General features: G+C 46.3%; 1 protein-coding gene across 1 annotated transcript in view; it reads left to right on the forward strand.

Moving 5' to 3' along the window:
• PLXNB1 (plexin B1) overlaps positions 1-20,511 on the forward strand; it is a 136,585-nt gene that overhangs the window by 10,835 nt on the left and 105,239 nt on the right. Inside the window, 2 exon segments of the mRNA XM_060271238.1 lie at positions 17,660-17,709; positions 18,740-18,864. The gene's annotated coding sequence lies outside the window, so the exon portion shown is untranslated.

The following is a 20,511-nucleotide window of genomic DNA, read 5'->3' on the forward strand; positions in this document are numbered from 1 at the left end:
CATAACCCCCCGCTATTGACCATTGTTCCTCAGTCCTGCTCCTTAACTCGAGTTGGTGTTTCATGTGCCACTTCTAGTGTAACCAAAACCAGTCATTTCCAACTTACTGTGATATATTTTATTAAGGAAGTTTCAGACAAAGCAGTCACAGTGTCAGGGCTGGCCCAAGACATTTTGCTGCCTGAGGTAGTGCCCTCCCCTTTTCTCTAGTGCCAAAGGCCCATCAAGTTGTTCCCCCCCCTTTTTGTGGCACTGTCCCACAAGTGCCTCTCCACCTCTTTACGACAATAATAAATTTGTGCTTCTTTTCATGACAATTCCGATTTCTCCCCCCGAAGCATCCGCCTCACTCTGCATAATGATAGGGCTGGTCCTATACTGGGACAACTGTTCTCTTCTCGACTCTGACACCTTCCTGTTCTCGCTTCAAGCGCCACCCTTTTACTATGGCAGATTTTGCTTCAGAGCTTCATACATACAACGGCCTCCCCTGGGGCTCCGGTTCCTCTCAGGAGTTAGCAAAGGGACCCAGGTGGCGCTGTGGGTTAAACCACTGAGCCTAGGGCTTGCTGATCAGAAGGTCGGCGGTTCGAATCCCTGTGACGGGGTGAGCTCCCGTTGCTTGGTCCCAGCTCCTGCCAACCTAGCAGTTCGAAAGCATGTCAAAGTGCAAGTAGATAAATAGGAACCGCTACAGACAGCGGGAAGGTAAACAGCGTTTCCATGTGCTGCTCTGGTTTGCCAGAAGCGGCTTTGTCATGCTGGCCACATGACCTGGAAGCTATACGCCGGCTCCCTTGGCCAATAATGCGAGATGAGCGCGCAACCCCAGAGTCGGTCACGACTGGACCTAATGGTCAGGGGTCCCTTTACCTTTACCTTTATGCACTACAAAAAAGCTACCGGTATGTTTTCTTCAACTTGTAAAGGAGTTGATGTAGCCTTTAAAAAAGACCTTATTTGACATGTATACTGTATGGCAGGCACGTCGCAACAGGTAGATCGTGATTTACCGGTAGATCACTAGACGTCTGTGGTAGTTCACTGGCTCCCCTCCAAAGAAGCTCAACAACTTTGGCTCCCCTAAAAAATGCTTGACATTTTAGCCCTTCACCCCCCAAAACAGAGCTTTCCTCCTGCCTCAGAAAAGCTTAACAACTCTGACCTGAACCCCCCAAAAGGGGGTAGATCACTGCCAGTTTTTAACTCTGTGCGTAGATCGCAGTCTCTTCGGAGTTGGCCACCCCTGCTGCATGGTATTTTGGGGAAGGGTTGTTTTATTTGTTTTACTGTGTTGTATTACATTTTTATATATAGATATAATCCACCCTGGTACCTTATGGTCAAGGGTGGGTAACAAATATAATAATAATGATGATGATGATGATGGCCCTAACCCACAGCACACACTTGGTAACAAGACACAGATTTACAGATGTTCCCCCAACTCTCCTTTCCTTGATGGGCTTGTGGACTTAGAATTCTATGACTTGAAAACAGGTAGGTAGCCGTGTTGGTCTGGATCGAAGTAAAATAAAAAAATTCCTAAAAAATTCCAAAAAAAATGTACCATTTCACTGTATCTGAAGAAGTGTGCATGCACACGAAAGCTCATACCAAAATAAAAACTTAGTTGGTCTTTAAGGTGCTACTGAAGGAATTTTTTTATTTTACTTCGATCCAGACCAACACGGCTACCTGACTTCCATTTCACTGTATCTGAAGAAGTGTGCATGCACACGAAAGCTCATACCAAAATAAAAACTTAGTTGGTCTTTAAGGTGCTACTGAAGGAATTTTTTTATTTTACTATGACTTGAAAAGTTCAAGGTGTCTTTCATGCCAGAGCTGAACGATGTGCTGCTAATGAGACAATTAAAAGAATAAAACACAAACTCAAGGTCAGATAAAACGTGCGTTCATATTCCAGTTTTAAATGTCTTGGGGGGGGGGAAGCTCTCATGGATTTTTCAGCTAGCCTAGCCTAGCTAAAGCCAAGTACTTATGCAGCACAACGCTGTGTGTGTTTACTCAAAAGTAAGTCCCATCTCTTGTTGGGCGTCTGGGTAAATGCCAGCTGAACCTCATGGTGGACCAAATGTGGTCCACCAGAAGACCTCAGCAATTTGGGTTTTATGATCCCAGGTCATTTAGAGCTTTATCAGTGAGACCTGCAGCAAAATCCAGCATGGACTTCCCCTGTTTAAGCCAGCCACGCCCTTTTGCAGGCAGAAATATCAACAACCTCAGATATGCTGATGACACAACCTTGATGGCAGAAAGTGAGGAGGAATTAAAGAACCTTTTAATGAGGGTGAAAGAGGAGAGTGCAAAATATGGTCTGAAGCTCAACATCAGAAAAACTAAGATCATGGCCACTGGTCCCATCACCTCCTGGCAAATGTAGAAGGGGAAGAAATGGAGGCAGTGAGAGATTTTACTTTCTTGGGTTCCATGATCACTGCAGATGGTGACAGCAGTCACGAAATTAAAAGACGCCTGCTTCTTGGGAGAAAAGTAATGACAAACCTAGACAGCATCTTAAAAAGCAGAGACATCACCTTGCCTACAAAGGTCCATATAGTTAAAGCTATGGTTTTCCCAGTAGTGATGTATGGAAGTGAGAGCTGGACCATAAAGAAGGCTGATCGCCGAAGAATTGATGCTTTTGAATTATGGTGCTGGAGGAGACTCTTGAGAGTTCCATGGACTGCAAGAAGATCAAACCTATCCATTCTGAAGGAAATCAGCCCTGAGTGCTCACTGGAAGGACAGATCGTGAAGCTGAGGCTCCAATACTTTGGCCACCTCATGAGAAGAGAAGACTCCCTGGAAAAGACCCTGATGTTGGGAAAGATGGAGGGCACAAGGAGAAGGGGACGACAGAGGACGAGATGGTTGGACAGTGTTCTCGAAGCTACGAACATGAGTTTGACCAAACTGCGGGAGGCAATGGAAGACAGGAGTGACTGGCGTGCTATGGTCCATGGGGTCACGAAGAGTCGGACACGACTAAACGACTAAACAACAACAACAACAACAACCATTCCATTACCCCTCTTTTGGTCCTATCCTTTTGCGAAGCTTGGGGTTCCTCAGGCATGCTAATTCCTTCCTCTTGTGCCATTATGCTGCGAAAGGGATCAGCACTCAGTTGTTTTGCCATTATACATGCAACAGGTCAAAATAAGCTCCCAGAAAACAAATTGGAAGCCAGTCAAGAACTTTGAACGCTGTTGAAAAATGTTCAGAATGGCAGGGCCCAGTTAACAACCTGGCTGCTGTTCTGAAGCAGTTGTAGTTTCCAAGTAGTCTTCAAGGAGCCTCAAGTGATTCACAAGTGTTTTCTTGTAAACCTGTCCACTTCCTCAGGCTCTGGTGGGTGACTATATATTTCGAAAGACGTAAAACCAGCACCTTAAAATGCAATAAAACTGATTTTAAAATGCAGTGCTAAAAGCTGCCCTCGGGACCAAAGGGCAGCCCGTCAAAGTGCCCTAAGTTGCTTCTATGAAATGCTTGGGCCTTGGAAAAACTCCCGAGGAAGATCCCTCATACTTGTTGCATTGGGCCATCAAACCCAGCACTCTGCCTCTGATAGCAACCAGCCTGAAACCTCCATGTACTGTAGTTTGCTCTCAGCATCTGGTGCTCTAGGGATGGGGAACCTGTGGCTCTGCAAATGTTCCCATCATCCTTGACCATTGGCCATAGTGGCTGGGGTTGATGGGAGCTCTGGTCCAACTACATCAATATAGCAGTTTCTTGAGTGGATATTTTTATTTCTATATTTAGTTTATTTATTTTATCTCTCTCTCTTCATTAAAAGATCTCACAAGATAAAAGCACAAATAAATACAGTGGTGCCTCGGTTTTCGAGTGTCTCGGAAGCCGAATGTTTCAGTTTTTGAACGCCGCAAACCTGGAAGTAATTGCTTCCATTTTTTAACACTCCTCAGAAGTCGAACGGCTTCCGCTGCGTGTTCTTCAATTTCTCCAATTGAACTTGTAGCTAGTCCTTTGCGCCTTGTTTTCTGAACGTTTCGGAAGTCGAACGGTCTTCCGGAAAGGATTACGTTTGAGAACCGAGGCACCACTATAGTTAAAACAGAATCAGCGAAGCAGTAACCCCCTCTGCCACAAACACATTTAAGGCTGTAGAATATTAATGAGCCAAAGGCCTGGTAGCAGAGGAAGGTGTGGGGTTTTTTTGCCTGGTGCCTAAAGATATGTAAGGAAAGTGTCAGACGAACCTCCCTGTTCACACTTAAACTAAGAGTATTGTCTTCCCTAAGGCCATTCACAGCAAACATTTAAACATTTGATTTTGACCTGTTTTTAGGAGGCAATTTAGTTATTGTTTGATTTTATACTAATGTTATATATTTGATGTTAGCCGCCCTGAGCCCGATTTCGGCCGGGGAGGGCGGGATATGAATAAAAGTTTGTTGTTGTTGTTGTTGTTGTTGTTAAAGTTCTATGATACCACTTTAAGCAATCGTGGCTTCTTCCAGAGAATTCTGGGAAGTGTAGTTTGTTTAGGGTGCTGATTGTTGATAGGAAGCCTCTTATTCCCCTGGCAGAACTACAATTCCCAGAGTTCCCTGTGAAGAGGAATTGACGGTTCAGTCACTCTGGGAACTGTAACTCTGTGAGGGGTCTCCTAACAACTCCAAGCACCCTTAACAAACCGCAGCTGAACTGGAGCAGCTTCAAATGTATGGCATGAGTGTGTGGCCTTAATCCAAACTGCCTTGGTGTAGCGTACTGCTGTGCCTGCATTTCATTTTCCTTTAAAGCCAAATAGGAACACTTATCACTAGGGTTGCCAGACTCAATAGAGGACAGGACTTCTGTGCCTTTAAATTGCCCTGCTCTCTTTTGAGTCTGGAAACCTTAAAGAGAAACCAGCAGACCCTTTGTTTAATTTCCAAGCAAAGGGTCTGCTGGTTTCTCTTTAAGGTTTCCAGACTCAAAAGAGAGCAGGGCAATTAAAGGCACAGAAGTCCTGTCCTCTATTGAGTCTGGAAACCCTACTTATCACTTCTGTGCCCCACGCTCAATAGCAGGCAGGAATTTTGCTTGTGAGGAGGGAAAGAGGACACAGAACATAGTTTTCCCACCTGCCATCATCTGATTCCGGCAATTGGAGGCATTTACAGCTACGGCCTAGTCGCTTTGGCACATGCACCCATGTTAATGTGAGAGGAGAGGTTGCTGGGGCGGAAAGCAAAACAACACAGGACGCATCATGCGGGAAATTGGTGCCTTGCGGGCCTGGAGGAGAAAAGCTGAAGCAGGATAATTCCAGGGGATGGTTTGAGGGTACTGATGCTGCTACCTTGTTAAAGCTGAACAAGTTTTAGCTCGACCTGGATGGGCAGCGGAGAGCCCCAGGTAAGCTTCTGTGAGGTTACTGAAGTGCCGTAAAATGTAAGTGTAACCTAGTTGATTTTTAAAAAAAAACACCTCTAATCGGTCATAGTTATCTGCTGCTAGTAGCAATGCAGTTTCGTAACCACTAGTAACCACTGAATTTGGCCTTTAAAAAACAAAAACCATTTATGCCATATATTACCCACCCTTCCTCCCAGGAGTTTGTGGTAGCATGCATAGTTCTTCCCTGCCTTGTTTGGCCTCGCGGTAACCCTGCAATATAGGCTCTGCCTAGTTAGCTTGATAGCTGAGCAGGGTTTTTGAACCCGTGTAAGCCCTGCTCTAGACCAAGCATCCCCAAACTGTGGCCCTCTAGATGTTTTGGCCTACAACTCCCATGATCCCTAGCTAACAGGACCAGTGGTCGGGGGAGATGGGAATTGTAGTCCAAAACATCTGGAGGGCCGAAGTTTGGGGATGCCTGCTCTAGACTGTAAGTTGCGCTTAGCCTCAGTTGGCTGTGTTTGGTCGTCATCTGCATGTGGGCAGGGTTGTGATGGTAACAAACCTATGTGAGCCTTTGGCTGGCGACTCCCCTCTCCGCTGCAAAGGGAACATTGGAAGCTTTCCTACCCTTTTCAGATAAATCACTGCTCATGGTGCTGTCTGAACCCTACCTTTGGTTAATCTAAACTGTGCTTTGTTGGACATGAGCCATGGGTTATAAAGTTTGCTTGATTCAACCAACTCCAGTTAAGATTAACCACAATTTGGGGTTCTAAACTGCTGTTGGCATCCGTCTGTCTCGAGAGACAATGGAGTATGTCTCTGGAGGTGAAGTCAGACCTTTGAATTAGCAGCACCAAAGCATAGCTGCCAAGTACCCCAGTTTCCCCGGGAAACCCCCGTATTTTCCCCGGGAAACCCCCGTAGTTTCCCGCAGGTGTCCCAAATGGCAAAATACCCCATATTCCCCCAGATTACGGAGCTCCTGCCGGCGATCATGTTCTTCTGATGCTGCGCTGGCACCGGAAGTCGCTTCTATGCACTTCTGGACATGCGTAGAAGCAACTTCCGATGCCGCTGTGCCCATTTCCAAAATGTCCACAGCGCCAGAAGTCGCTTCTACGCACTTCCGGACATGCGTAGAAGTGACTTCTGGTGCCGCGGTGCTGCTGATCCTGGATTTTTCAATCCAGAACTTGGCACCTGTGCACCAAAGTGACCTCCCTGGGGCTAAAGCCTGGGCAGTGTGTCTGGAGGTCCTGGGCTGCCCAGATGACAAGACTGATGTGGTCCAAGCAGAGCAATATGTTTGAAGCCAGCTTGGCCGCAGGAGTTGCTGGAAGGAGGCATCTAAGGTGCCATCCAACCGTCTTGGAGACTCCACTCCGGATTCATGTAGGGTTTACTCCTTAGCCTTTTCTCCTCTCAAGGCAGCATAGGATAAGAGTTTTCCTTTTTCTAGATGGGCTACCTTCCCAGGTTGGCAAGCCCCACCTGCCCCTTACTTCCCTCTGCAGCATGTGCAGAAAATGCCTTCTTGACTGTTGGACCCGCTGTTGGTCTCGTCTCCTTAATCCACCAGTGCCTGTCTTTGCATACAGGGGAAGTCCACTCATCCAGGGTTTGAGACCCATTGGCTACCCTCACCTGGTCAAAGCCATTCCTGGGTGCGGCCGCTGTTGCATGCTGACAGCAGCTAGGAACCACAGGGGAGAGCTGAGTGCAGGATGGGGACCAAAGGTGGACAACCCACCTCAGAAGGAGCACAATGTGTCTCCCCCAGCAGAGGTACTAAACGGGCTTAGTGAAGCGTTTGGCAAAATAAAAGGCTATGTATGAAAAAGAAGCAAAACAAGCAAGAGGAGAAGATTTGAAGATTCTGAAAATTATGCAATTGAAAAACAGATTGAGATCTTGCAAGAATTTCGAATGATGATTCCTGATTGCCAACGCAGGTTAGAAGCTGCACATGCAGATCTAGCTCAGCTATTAGAAAATGAAAAAGAGTTGGAAGAAGCTGAAGGATATAAAGAAGCACGTTCGGTACTTGAGTCAATAAAGTTAGAAGCCTAGATAGAGTAGTGAAAAATCAATGTACGCTTTGGCTCTATTGTTACATTTTACTAATGTTTGACCACTTGTGTATTTCTTAGAGTAGTGTTAGGAATGATGATGTGCTCGATAATGAGCACTCGTATTGGAGTGTTCTGTAGACTGATAGCTGTGGTCTTATATATACCAGCCTTTTGCGCTCTTTCACCCTTGTCTGATGTTCCTAACCCTTCTTTTAGACTTTCTTGGCTTCTTTTGGATTCTTATGGGCTATATACATACATACATATATATACATATATACATATATATATACATATATACATACATATATATATATATATATATATATATATATATATATATATATAAACTCCTTTTAGGGTTTTTTTTAATAAAAAAAAACCAAAACATGTTTTTTGTTTAGATTTTAAATGATTTTAAATTATTGTACCCCTCCCTCCTTATGCTGGTCTACGACCGTAATAAAAATTTGTTGTTGATGTGCTCAAATGAGCTGTACCTTTTTCTGAAAGTTGCATTTTTATTTTTATTATGTGTTTTGTGGTTTTATATCTTGATTTTCTTCTGTGAACAGCCTTGAGACCCCCGGGTATAGGGCGGTATATAAATTCAAATAGTAATAGTAATAGTAATAATAATAATAATAATAATAATAATAATAATACTTCTCCCTTAGCACCCCAAATTAACTAAACTGTAACTAATCGAAAATGGTAGTGAAAGCTTCTGAACTCATGGCCATGCAGGCCTAGGAGAGCGGGGATTGTGTGAGCCTGAAACATGCACAGGCTCATTCCCACTAAAATAACCCAAGAGTGTGGAACCTCAGACCTGTCTAGGCCTCTCTTATCAGACTCTCCATAGGCCACACCCCTGTTTCATGCCCTCCTTTCATGCTTTTTCCTGGGTCGGGACATGTCCTTGAATTATGAGAACACCCTTTTGCTTGCTTGCTTGGATGGGTGCATGTAGAAACCTCTGGCTTTGGTGTGGTTGGAATGTAGCCTCCTGGGAGGTGGAAGTCGCAGCCATCCCTCTTTCTGCTTTTGCCCATGACTCCATGCAGACCCCAGAAGGTCCCCCGGGGAAAAAAAGGTTCCCCAAACCTTGCAGGGAAAAAAGGACATGTTTTATTGTGACACCCGGAGGCGGCCCGAAGCTGTAATGTCTCACATCAGAAATGGCATTTCCTTTAGCTTCCTAAGGGCCCTGGCGTGTCCGTTCTCAAAATCGTCCCTGCGTTGTTTCAGCTCCTGACGCCTCTCGATTTCCAACGGGAGCAGCTGGCGCCTTGTCAGCTCGGGCTGTGTCAGGTGGGGTCTCGCTTGAGTGCGACTTGAGAGGTATATGCTGGGCACTTCCGAGGCTGGAGGGAAGCCTTAATGCATAAAATGGGCCAGCACTCTTGCGATCATGGCAAATGGAAACACCTGCCTCACCCACTGATTGTGGAGATGTGCTAGCAGCAAGGCTTGCTGCTGCTGCTGCTGCTGTGCGTAGTGTAAAAAACTAGGGGCAGAAGGGATACCTGTGACAACAGATGATCTGCCAAGGGCCACCCGGCCAGTGCAGATCTGCTGTCGCTATCAGTCCTGCTTATGGCCCAAGGCGATGTACAGAGTATAATAATAATAATAAGCTAAAGAACAATCAAAAACAAAAAAAGTGGCAGAAAGTGAATTGAAGTACAAAGCAAAGTACAAACCCATGGAAAGCTTTTGTGAGCAATCCTCATTTGTGACTGATCGCAAATGCCAGATCATCTTGGCACTGTGTTTGTGATTCTTAAAGCTCCCTGTAGCTATTCTTTTTAATCCCTCCTCCTTTCTTGGCTTTGCCTTTAATGTGTGCCCGTACTTGTCCAATCCTCCCTCCTTCTTCCTGTCTGTCGTCTTAGTGCAGAATTTTGATGTTAAGAAACTCGGGGCGCAGAATTTCAAACAGCCCTGAGCCTTGCAAGTTTACAGCTGCAAATCCGACTGGTGAAGTGAGGCTCCTTTGCCTGCCCATCACCCATTTCCAGATTGCTGGTTTTTTTTATATATAATATCTAAAAATACCTTCATTGTCACTAACACGGGATTGATTGATTTTTTTAAAATGTGCTCCTTTACGTGCAATATAAAGTTAGGAGAAGAAAAATAAGGTGATTTGGGTGGTTGTTGTTGTTGTTGTTTTAAAAAAATGATGGTGGTGGTTTTAAAGTGTTACGGGCCAATACTGAGCTGGGTTTGGTGGCGTTGCTGGTTTTAATTTGGTTCTGGTTTGTTGTGTCTTTAATGAACGGAAGCTTCCCAGGGGTTGCAAAGATCCCCTCGCAATATAAGCACGATGTGCTGTTAAACATGTTCTTGCCGTAACTGCCTGCTGCGCAGCCATGCCAGTCTGCGGCCTGGGACAGGTGGGGCCTGGGTAATTAAATGTCACGGCATCCCAAGGAACCTTCTTAACACAGTCCTGTCTCCCGCCTTTCTCAAAAGTTTTACGTAAACAGGGCACAACCCTGCTATTAGCGGGGCTTGTTCTGAGTTGTTCCCGAGGGATGGTTAAGGCGCTCTCCTTTGCACAGGTTTGGGGACAGGGGGCGGCTTCTGCGGAAAGATGCTGACTGGAGCCAAAACGGAGCATTATTATTATTATTATTCCACTCGCCGGAAGAAGGGATCTGATCTCCCTGGTGGGGAATGATGGGGAGGGTGCAGTTTTAAGTGCAGCTGGCCCTGGTGGGAGTTTGGCTTGCGTTCCCTGCCGTTCTCTCCCTCTCTGGCCTGGGTGCCAGGGAGTGACAGTTTACAGGCAGGCAGCCAAGCCCTGAATGGAGGAATGTGTGAGGCCTTCAGCTTTCACATGCTTTTATCAAGAGCGCAAAGAATAGCCTAGGACTCAAGCTGCACTGCTCAGGTCAGAAGGAGAGAGGAATGTTCGCGTTAACCCACGAGGTGCCGGACAGGAAGTGGCCAGCCAGGCACTTGGGAGCTGTGGGGCTGGGTGGGTAGGGTTGCCAGACTCAATAGAGGACAGGACTTCTGTGCCTTTAATTGCCCTGCTCTCTTTTGAGTCTGGAAACCTTAAAAAGAAACCAGCAGACCCTTTGTTTAATTTCCAAGCAAAGGGTCTGCTGGTTTCTCTTTAAGGTTTCCAGACTCAAAAGAGAGCAGGGCAATTAAAGGCACAGAAGTCCTGTCCTCTATTGAGTCTGGCAACCCTATAGGTGGGGGGCACCTTGGTCCTTAACGGCCTCGGTCTTGTATACTTGAAGGAGCGTCTCCACCCCCATCGTTCAGCCCGGACGCTGAGATCCAGCGCCGAGGGCCTTCTGGCGGTTCCCTCACTGCGAGAAGCAAAGCTACAGGGAACCAGGCAGAGGGCCTTCTCGGTAGTGGCCCTTCCATCAGAGGTCAGAGAGATAAACAACTACCTGGCATTTAGAAAATACCTAAAGGCAGCCCTGTTTAGGGAAGTTTTTAGTCTGTGATATTTTAATGTAGTTTGATGTGTGTTGGAAGCCACCCAGAGTGGCGGGGGAGACCCAGCCAGATGGGCGGGGTATAAGTAATAAATTATTATTGTAAGGAGTTTGTCGGTGAGGGGCATGCGTTTCTGACATGGCGTTCTGCATTACAGCGGCAGCCAAATACTGTAATGAAATTCAGGGCCCCATGACCACCACAGCGCTATAATACCTATTGAACAGTCATGGCTTCTTCCTCTCCCATACCCCAAAGAATCCTGGGAAATGTAGTTTTCCCCTCCCCCAAGGGAGCTGAGAGCAGTTAAGAGAATGCTATTCCTCTCAGAGCTGCTCAGATGGGTGCTTGCTTCTCTTCTCTCCGTCCCCCCCCCCTTTTGTTGTTGCATGGAGAACCATGTTTTGTAACCCTTCCCGCAAGAACTTGCATATGTTTTTATTTTCTGTGTGGCTGTTTGCTCACCTTAAGTGCAAGGCAAAAGTTTTTTACAAGGCAGATCATTGCAAGTACCTGCAGTCCATTAGGGTAGCTTGTGGCCTATTTTTTACAAAGATCCACAAGACCACCCAGCGATTCTTGCCTCCCAGCAAAAGGAAACTGCCCTTGTCACCTGGATTTCCTAGAGAAGGTGAAAGTTTTCCAGCACAAACAAAACTTTTGCTGCCTCCACTGCCAGCGCTTTGACTTGCCACACATCTCCAGTAGTGCTATGAATCTTTAATATCCATGCAGATATATTGGTAAAAGATGTTATATAATTTTCTTTTTAGGGCAAGAAACAGGGATGCTGGCCAGCCTCAAACTCACACAACATTACCTCCGGTCTCTCAGTTATCCTTCTCTTTTTCAAATATCATAAAATGTTTTAACTAAGACCCATGTGGCACCTCAAAGAGGAAGAAAGTTGTGGTGGAAGGAACTTTTGAGGTCTGAGGCCACAACTCATATATTTTTAATATATGTGCAGCACTTAACCAAGTTCTAGGCACGTGTGTCAGTGTTAAATAACAGCAGCAGCATAGGAACTTTCGGAGCATTCATGTGCCAATTGATTCTGCTCCCCCAGCCGTAAATTTACCCCCAACATGCAAAAACGAAGGAGGCAATTTTGCCCTCTCTTATATCCAAGCCCCTTCCTCAGTTTGACCCAAACTTTTGGGTTTTTGAATGCTTACTGCAGCACAAACAAAACAGACATGGCAATGGCAACAGCAGCAGCAGCAAAATATCCCATGGAGGAAAATGTGTTACGTTGTGTGTGTGGATAAGATGATAAACACCAGAAAATAACAGGTGCAAGTCAGGCGATGTGGGAAGGGGGGGAAATGACAGAGCGGTGGAGAATTGATTGGGAGCACGGGATGACATGAGCACAATTTATATCCCTTCTTCCAACCGAGCAACCTTGTGAAGTACAGTGGTACCTCGGTTTATGAACACAATTGGTTCCAGAAGTCTGTTCATAAACCGAAGCGTTCATAAACCGAAGCAAACTTTCCCATTGAAAATAATGGAAAGTGGATTAATCCGTTCCAGATGATGAAAAACACCCCCTAAAGCAGCAATTTAACAAGAATTTTACTGTCTACCAAGAGGTTTCCGAGGCCTGTGGAGGCCTCCACGGAGGCATCGGAGCAGGGTGGGTGGGGGTGGGCAGAAGTGCCCAGTGCTGTAGCCTCTTCAGCTTTGCTCACTGGACTGGGAGAAATTTGAGCTAATGGACACTGGGCAGAGCTTGTTAGCCAAGGTTGGTTTGCATCATTGTTCATTCAGCTGCCTCCTTCATTGAGGTGTTTTGTGAGAAGGCCCTTTGTCTCTCTGGAGGAGGGGTGTGTGTGTGTGTGTGGGTATTAGCTGCAGAAGAACTTCCTACCCGAAGGCAGGCAGGCGGAGAGCAAGCTTAGATGCCAGGGTGTGAAATGCCTGCCTGGGCCTATTGGAACGCAACTCCTTGTCCGCTGGAAATAACTTGCCCATGTTGTCAGTTGGGAAGCTGGCATTTTGCGCTAATTGCTCATATCACAGATGGTTTCGAGGGCTCCTCGGCCACCTGCCAGGGAGTCGGCATTGTAAGAGGAATGCTTTGCGAGCTAGATCTGCAAGTCACATTCTTCTGGGCGCAAAAAGAAGAGGGGGAAATTCAGGTAACGGGTCCTCTCCTGGCTGTTGTCTGAGTTTTCTTTTTCTTTTTTTGCAAAGGTGCCAAGAAAACCAGTTTAATTCAATCCAAAGATACTTCCAGCCTTTCTATGCTACTGAAGAGCACGGGTTTTAATAACGTTTCCCTCGGTCAGAAGCTCCTGGGAGAACTGTTGGGAGATCCCTAACAGAATTCTCAGCACCCTTAACAAATGCCATATTTTATTTTATTTTATTTTAACACTTTGAAAAGCAGGTCTTTCGGCTTGGCCCTTCATTCAAGTATGCTGGCAATCCAGGTCAGCTTTCCAAATGCTGAGCTTGCTAGATCAAAGCAGTGTGTGTGTCAGTCACACAACGTAGCTCAGTTCCCCAGAAGCAAATTTAAACAAGCTTTTTGCAAAACTTGGCTTTTGAACCACGAATTTCCTTGGAAACTTATCTGAGGAGGAGGAGGGGTTCCACAATTCAAAGGTTATTAATGGTGGATAAGTTTCCTTGAAAAGCAAGTTGCTTGGTGATTTATTTAGTTGTTTCGTAACATTTATACACTGCTTGATCGTAGAAAAAAAAAACTCGAGGCGGTTTACGAAAAAGATTATGATTATGATAAAATTGCTTGCTGCTGCTGATACTTTCGCCAGCAATGTGTAACTGCAATGTGGCTATCTGGAACGGTTTTGCTTGCAGTAGCTGCTGCTGTAAAAACTACCGGTATTCTGTTCCCCTTTCCACCTCCCTAACATCTCCCAGCTTCCCTTACCCCCTGCCAATTCTGAGCCCAATAGATAGAAATGCAGAAGACTGTGGTGTGTATTCTAGGGTGTGCTCTCAGTGGTTCGATGGGCTGATAGGCCTGGCCACAGCGGCCTGCATGAACACAGCGTGCACCCCAGAACATGCCCCCAGAATCCTTTGCAACGTGCTGCTGGAGTCAGTGTGGTAGATGCTTCATCAGACAGAATGGTGTGAAAAGCTTTCCCTGACCTGGAAAACTGCGAACCTTGATGGCTGATCAGCCTTGTCACAAATAAGAGTTGAAGAATCGCACCCTTGCTCCACCCCACCCCTTCAACCAGTTGTGCGTCTCAATACCCCCTTGAGCACTGTGAGGAAACACCTGTCTATTCTGGGACCCTAGCACGAAGTGGGGTGGGGCAGTGTGAGCCCCGACCTGGGTGAAACTCCCTCTTCAAGAGTATCTAGAGAGGCTCAGGAGAAAAGTGGATGAGTGGGTTGGACTGGAAACCCCATCCCAGGCTGCCACAACTTTCTGGGAGATTAACTCGCAGGCAGAGACGTTAGTCACCAATCAGGAATGCAGCTCCCTTTTTCCTTAATGAGAACAAAACATTTTTATTCCTGTTAGTTAAAAGGAAGCGAGGGCTAATGTCAGTCACCATGCCAACAAAATCTCCCACCCTCTCTGCCCCCAGGGGGTGATGGGTGTCTTCGGTCTCCATCCTTGTTTGGAAAGGTGAAGCAGACGAGCCAAAACTTGACAAACTGGCAAGGGAAGGCGGTTTCCATGCAGCGATTGTCTAGCTGTTGCATAGCCCAGCTAGGCTCACCAGCTTCCTCTTGGGCTATAAGGTTTGAGCCTAAGAATTGCCTTTGCTGGGTGATATGAATGAAAGAAGAGCTCTGCTGGATCAGGCCAAAAGTCCATCTGGTCCGGCATCCTGTTTCCCGCAGTGGCCAGGCAGAAGTTTCTGGGAAGCTTATTGGAAGCAAAGCACAGGAACATAGGAAGCTTATTCTGAGTCACACCAACTGGTCAGTCCAGCTCAGTATTATTCTTTCTTCTTTGGCCATCACTCGTATCTGAGTAAGATTGTCTTCCCATAACACGATTTTAACAATGGGTCCGTAAGTGACTGTGGAGGCCAATTCTGGATCCACACGTCCTTCCACAGTGGGGACATTGGTTTCCAGGCGGGAGTTGACCACGGTGCGTGCCTTCCTCTTAGCACGTTTCTCCCTTGCATCCTGAGATAGAGTGTCTTCAAAGCCCATGACACCTTTGATAAAGGCTGTTCTTCAACTGGAGCGTTGTCGGTGTTGATACTACATTTTTTTAGATTTGCCTTGAGACAGTCTTTAAACCTCTTTTGTTGACCACCAGCATGACGCTTTCCATTTTAAAGAAAATTTTCAGAAACAGACTGGAAAGAGAAGTTGCTGAATTGCAACTCATTAGCAAGCTTAAAACCATGAAGCCACCTGGAATGAACAAAGACATAGGATTCTTATCTCATTATACATGATCAAGCTTTCCTTAGCACCTCAGCCCTTGCTTCCCCCTCCCAAGACCAATTGCAGTCATTAACAGTCGTTAACAGTCATCAACAGGTTTACCACTCCTATCAGCCCATCACCCATTCCCATCACCCCCACCCTCTGAATATACATAAGGGTCTGGTTACTTCTGTTTCAGTGTATCTGAAGAAGTGTGCATGAACACGAAAGCTCATACCAAAATAAAAACTTGTTGGTCTTTAAGGTGCTACTGAAGGATTTTTTTTATTTTGTTCCATTTTTAAGTTCGGAATAGAGTAGTTGCTTTGGAAGACGATCATCAGGCATCCGCACAACATGACCAGTCCAACAAAGTTGATGTTGAAGAATAATTGCTTCATGATTCAGTATTATGGACACTGGTTGGCAGTGGCTCTCTGGGGTTCCAACCAAGGGACATTCTTAGTCCTACCTGGGACCTTTCCCCCTGCAAATACCACATGCTGCCCAGCCATCCCGATTTAAGCAGGACATCCCGGAATTACAGAAGTCATCCTGGCTTCTGGTTGGATCCCAGAATGTCCTGTTTTTTGGTCCAGCACTCTGGCGTGTGTCAGCAGAGCATCCCAACTGGGATCACCTGGATTTTGGAGGGTATGCTCTTGAAGAGCTACACCCCTGTAATGTCATCTGCTGTTTGTCCCTAGTATTTGCTGCTCAGAGGCATATTGTCCCTGAACGTGGAGGACCCATTAGCGATGACAAATTGTAATACTTTTTGCAGCCGTGTATTTAACAACTGGGAAACCAAGGCAACCAGGAATTCAAGGTAGTTGAGTGGGTGGTAGTGGCGGGACCAGTAAGTCTATCCTCCTCCTCCTCTGTGCCAACCACAGAGCCCATCATGACCAGCAGAGCTTGCGGAGGAGGGGTAGATCACTCTTTCTCCTGGGTGGAATTTTTTTCTCCCCCTCCCCTTTCCTCTTTTACAAGCCTGCTAAGTTGGCTGCTACCCTAACATGGAAATGCAGGCTAGTAAACATCTTTGCAGGCTAGTAACTTGGGTGAGCTTATTTACAAGTTGCAGTAGCAGCCATCAGCAGGCCTGTTCTGCATTACTTTGTCTGGCACATTTTAAAGCTAGCTGAGTCATCGCCATAACCTGCAGCCATAAATTCTATAAGTTAGTTATATGTTGTGCTCTTTTATTTACTTTTTTTTACAGTTGGTATTCATGTTCTGGGATCACAACGTTGCTCTGATGTAAGGTGCAGGTATGCACCCATGTGCGTGCATGGGGTCCTTGGTTGGCCATTCATTAATTCATTATCACATTACCCTGACATTTGTTCCTAGCATCCAGTGCACTTCCATTAATAATTTGCAACAAAGGACTGTGGAGTGGCGTTCTGGCATTCACCTGATTTCTAGTTGCCTGTGCCACTGCTGTGTAACAAAACGGAGAGGGAAAGGGGTGAGGTTGGTGGGATGTAACTGCACCAATGGCAACATCAGATTGGCCCTGCTGGTGTGTTTGCACTGTGCCAACCTCCCATTCTCTGCCCTGGCTGCCGTGATGCAGGCAAAGGGAGGTCAGGTGAGTGCCACTGCCCCATCCAGCCATCCACTACTGTTCATTTGATTGATGATTGAGAGGTCCATCTTCTGTGAATATGGTTGATCGCTCCTGAAAGCTTATGTACCTGTTTTTGAGTCAATATTATGCTGCAGTACTGCATTGACGGAAGATGTGTGGTCCTTCCTTTATTTATTACAGCCGCCCCGCCCCCCCCGGCCTTTCCAAGGAACTCAGGTTGTGATGAGTGCTGCCACCGCCCCATCATGCCCCAAGCACACATATGGAAAGAACAAGTTATTACATTTAGGCCCAACATATTTTTTTAAATCGAATTCTAAGTCAAAATTACAAGTCAAAACTGCAAAACAAAGCGGAAGAGAGTGCAGAATGAATTCAGGAAGAAGACAATATTGCATCATAAACAAGCATCTTTTGATGAGACATGGAGGACAAAAGAATTATTGTAAAGGGAGGGATCAGTCTGGTATTCGATCTAGCTACAGCTGACCATTCCCCCCCCCCCCAGGGAGCGAGGCGGCTTTCTATTGACACCAGTTGTTGTCATGTGTTGAATAAAAGGATACCAATCAATAATAAAGCAATCCGTGCTTCTCTGCCCCTGAGCTTTTTTAACACAACTAGTCAACTCTCCAGAGAGTACAGTAGTCCCAAACTCTTAATGTACCATGCGTCTAAAGAAATATATAGGCCCAAGGTTACTTGCATTTGCTTTGCTTGGGATGAGACATTCTCGTTGTGTTTTTTTTTTTTACAGCTTGAGGTCCATTGACTGAGAAGAGAAATGAAGCCCAGGCAGTCCAGATGGTAAGTAAAAGGTGTCACAATTCCATGCTGTACTACTGAGGAGCAAGCTGTGGACCAGAGGCCAGGGAGGGTGAGACTCTGGGTGATGGTCTTGGCCCAGAATGAGAAGCCCCATTTGCAGTCAATCAAAGTGGGTGTTGGGCAGGAGTGGCTTATTCCGTTTGGGCTCCTAGAATCATAGAATCATAGAGTTGGAAGAGACCACAAGGGCCATCCAGTCCAACCCCCTGCCAAGCAGGAAACACCATCAAAGCATTCTTGACATATGCCTGTCAAGCCTCTGCTTAAAGATCTCCAAAGGAGGAGACTCCACCACACTCCTTGGCAGCAAATTCCACTGTTGAACAGCTCTTACTGTCAGGAAGTTCTTCCTAATGTTTAGGTGGAATCTTCTTTCTTGTAGCTTGAATCCATTGCTCTGTGTCCGCTTCTCTGGAGCAGCAGAAAACAACCTTTCTCCCTCCTCTATATGACATCCTTTTATATATTTCCTGAGGTGAAATGAGAAGGTACCACCCTCCACTGAAGCCTCACTTACTGGAAGCCGCTGAAGCCGCTTCTCTTCTTCACTTTTTGGGAGGTGGATTCTGCTTCCTGAGGCGGCTGCCTCAATCTGCCTCATGGGGCAGGTTGGCCCTGGTGTTGGGCAATGTATTTGGGCTGTTGGGCAGCCCTGTTTAGGGAAGCTCTTAATGTTTGACGGTCTATTGCATTTTAATATTTTGTTGGAAGCCACCCAGAGTGGCTGCGGAAACGCAGCCAGATGGTCGGGATATAAATAAAAAATTATTATTGTTATTATTATTATTATTATTATTATTATTATTATTATTATTAGGGGTGGCAGGAGCAGCCACGACTGCTTCATGCAAGCTCAGAATTTTTTACATCGCTAGATTGCAACCTCGCAAACCTAGACACGTGTGGTTTTTGCTTTGTTTGTAGGAGGGAGGTTTATGCACATTTTATACTGACCAGTAGGAGATTAAGTTTACCAACCAACCCACCAACCCCATTTTCTTTCTTAAAGGTTGCCTGAACCCCAGGTATCCCACTCATTTCTGGCTGCAGCTCTAAGCTATTTACCAGCAGACTTTCAACTGCTGCCGTTGCATCGATTGTGGACTCCTGCCAGAACTTGCCTATAGGACTCAGGTAAGTTTGCTTTGAGATTTATAACATGCATGCAGCTCGCTGTGCAGAGGAGAGCAAAAATTGCATGGCTGCTTGTCGAGTTTTTGCAGGTGAAGAAAGTTCCTGCCATTTTGGAGGACAAATCACCACACTTTCATAATCCTTTGTGACTAATTGGGCACCCACACTTCCCGTTGTACCTTGGCTGCAGAGATCCCGGTGTTCAAAGCCAAATTGGGTGTTTCTAGTTGAAATCTACTGTCCCCTTGATGGCAAAATTGTCCGTATTGGAACATGGTTGTGCTGCTGTCGCAGGCAGCTTTTAGGTAGCAAAAGAAAAGGACTTCTGCTGGCTGCATGCTGGTCATCCTGTAAGCCACAGTTTGGATGACTGAGAATGAGCTCCACACCTGCACTCCCTGCTTGTTTCGATTAAACCATAGTTTGCTGTCGTGTTTGAATGTTGCAAACTTTGCTTTGATCAAACCATGGTAGTTTGAGCTAAACAGGAAGTAATACATTACGCTGTGTGTGTGAGGGAGGGAGAAGGGGGCACGTGAGCCATGATAATCGTTCCTGATTCTTTTAAACCGGGCATCCCGATACTGTGGCCCTCCAGATGTTTTGGCCTACAACTCTCATGATCCCTAGCTAACAGGACCAGTGGTCGGGGAAGATGGGAATTGTAGTCCAAAACATCTGAAGTTTGGGGATGCCTGATTTAAACTATGGTGTGGAGGATCATTTGAACATCACCATTCTGTACAAGTGCTGTTAATAAGAGAAGCTGCGCATAGCCTGACCACCGTAGTTCATGTGGTGGTAAGCTCAAAACTGGATTACTGCAATTCACTCCATGTGGATACGGCCTTGGGCCTGTTTTTGAAGCTCCAGCTGGTGCACAGTGCTATAGCCAGACTGCTGATGGGGGCATCTGGCCGACAATATGTGACACCATTGTTAAAAGATCTGCACTGTCTACCCTTCTAGTACTGTAGTCTGCTAAGGGTTGTTAGGAGACATTCTCAGAGTGATTTAACCAGGCACCCCCAAATTCGGCCCTCCAGAGGTTTTGGGACTACAGTTCCCATCATCCCTGACCACTGGTCCTGTTAGCTAGGGATGATGGGAGTTGTAGCCCCAAAACATCTGGAGGGCCGAGTTTGGGGATACCTGCATTTAACCGTCAGCCCCTCCTCCCAGGGAACTCTGGGAACTGCAAGGCAGGCATAGGCAAACTCAGCCCTCCAGATGTTTTGGGACTACAACTCCCATCACCCCTAGCTAACAGGACCAGTGGTCAGGGATGATGGGAATTGTAGTCCCAAAACATCTGGAGGGCGAAGTTTGGGGGTGCCTGCTGCAAGGGGAATAGGGCTCTCCTAGCAACTCTCAGCACCCTTAGCAGACTACAGCTCCCATAATTCCTTGGGGGGGCACCATGACGGTTTGAATTGGCATCACCGTGCTTAAAACGTATGATACAAACACGGACCGAGATAAACAAAAGGGCAATGTAAGAAACAGGCAAGGACACAGAGCGGAAGCAACTGCTGACCAGCAGCCTCTTCCTACTTCCTTAAGGAGAGCTGATTGGCAGCTCCGCAGGATGCAGCTGGCTCTTAATAGCCGTGACTCGTACCCCACAGCAGGCTGCCACCTTTTGCT

The sequence above is a fragment of the Zootoca vivipara genome, chromosome 2, assembly GCF_963506605.1.
Source record: "Zootoca vivipara chromosome 2, rZooViv1.1, whole genome shotgun sequence".
Classification (NCBI taxonomy): domain Eukaryota; kingdom Metazoa; phylum Chordata; class Lepidosauria; order Squamata; family Lacertidae; genus Zootoca; species Zootoca vivipara.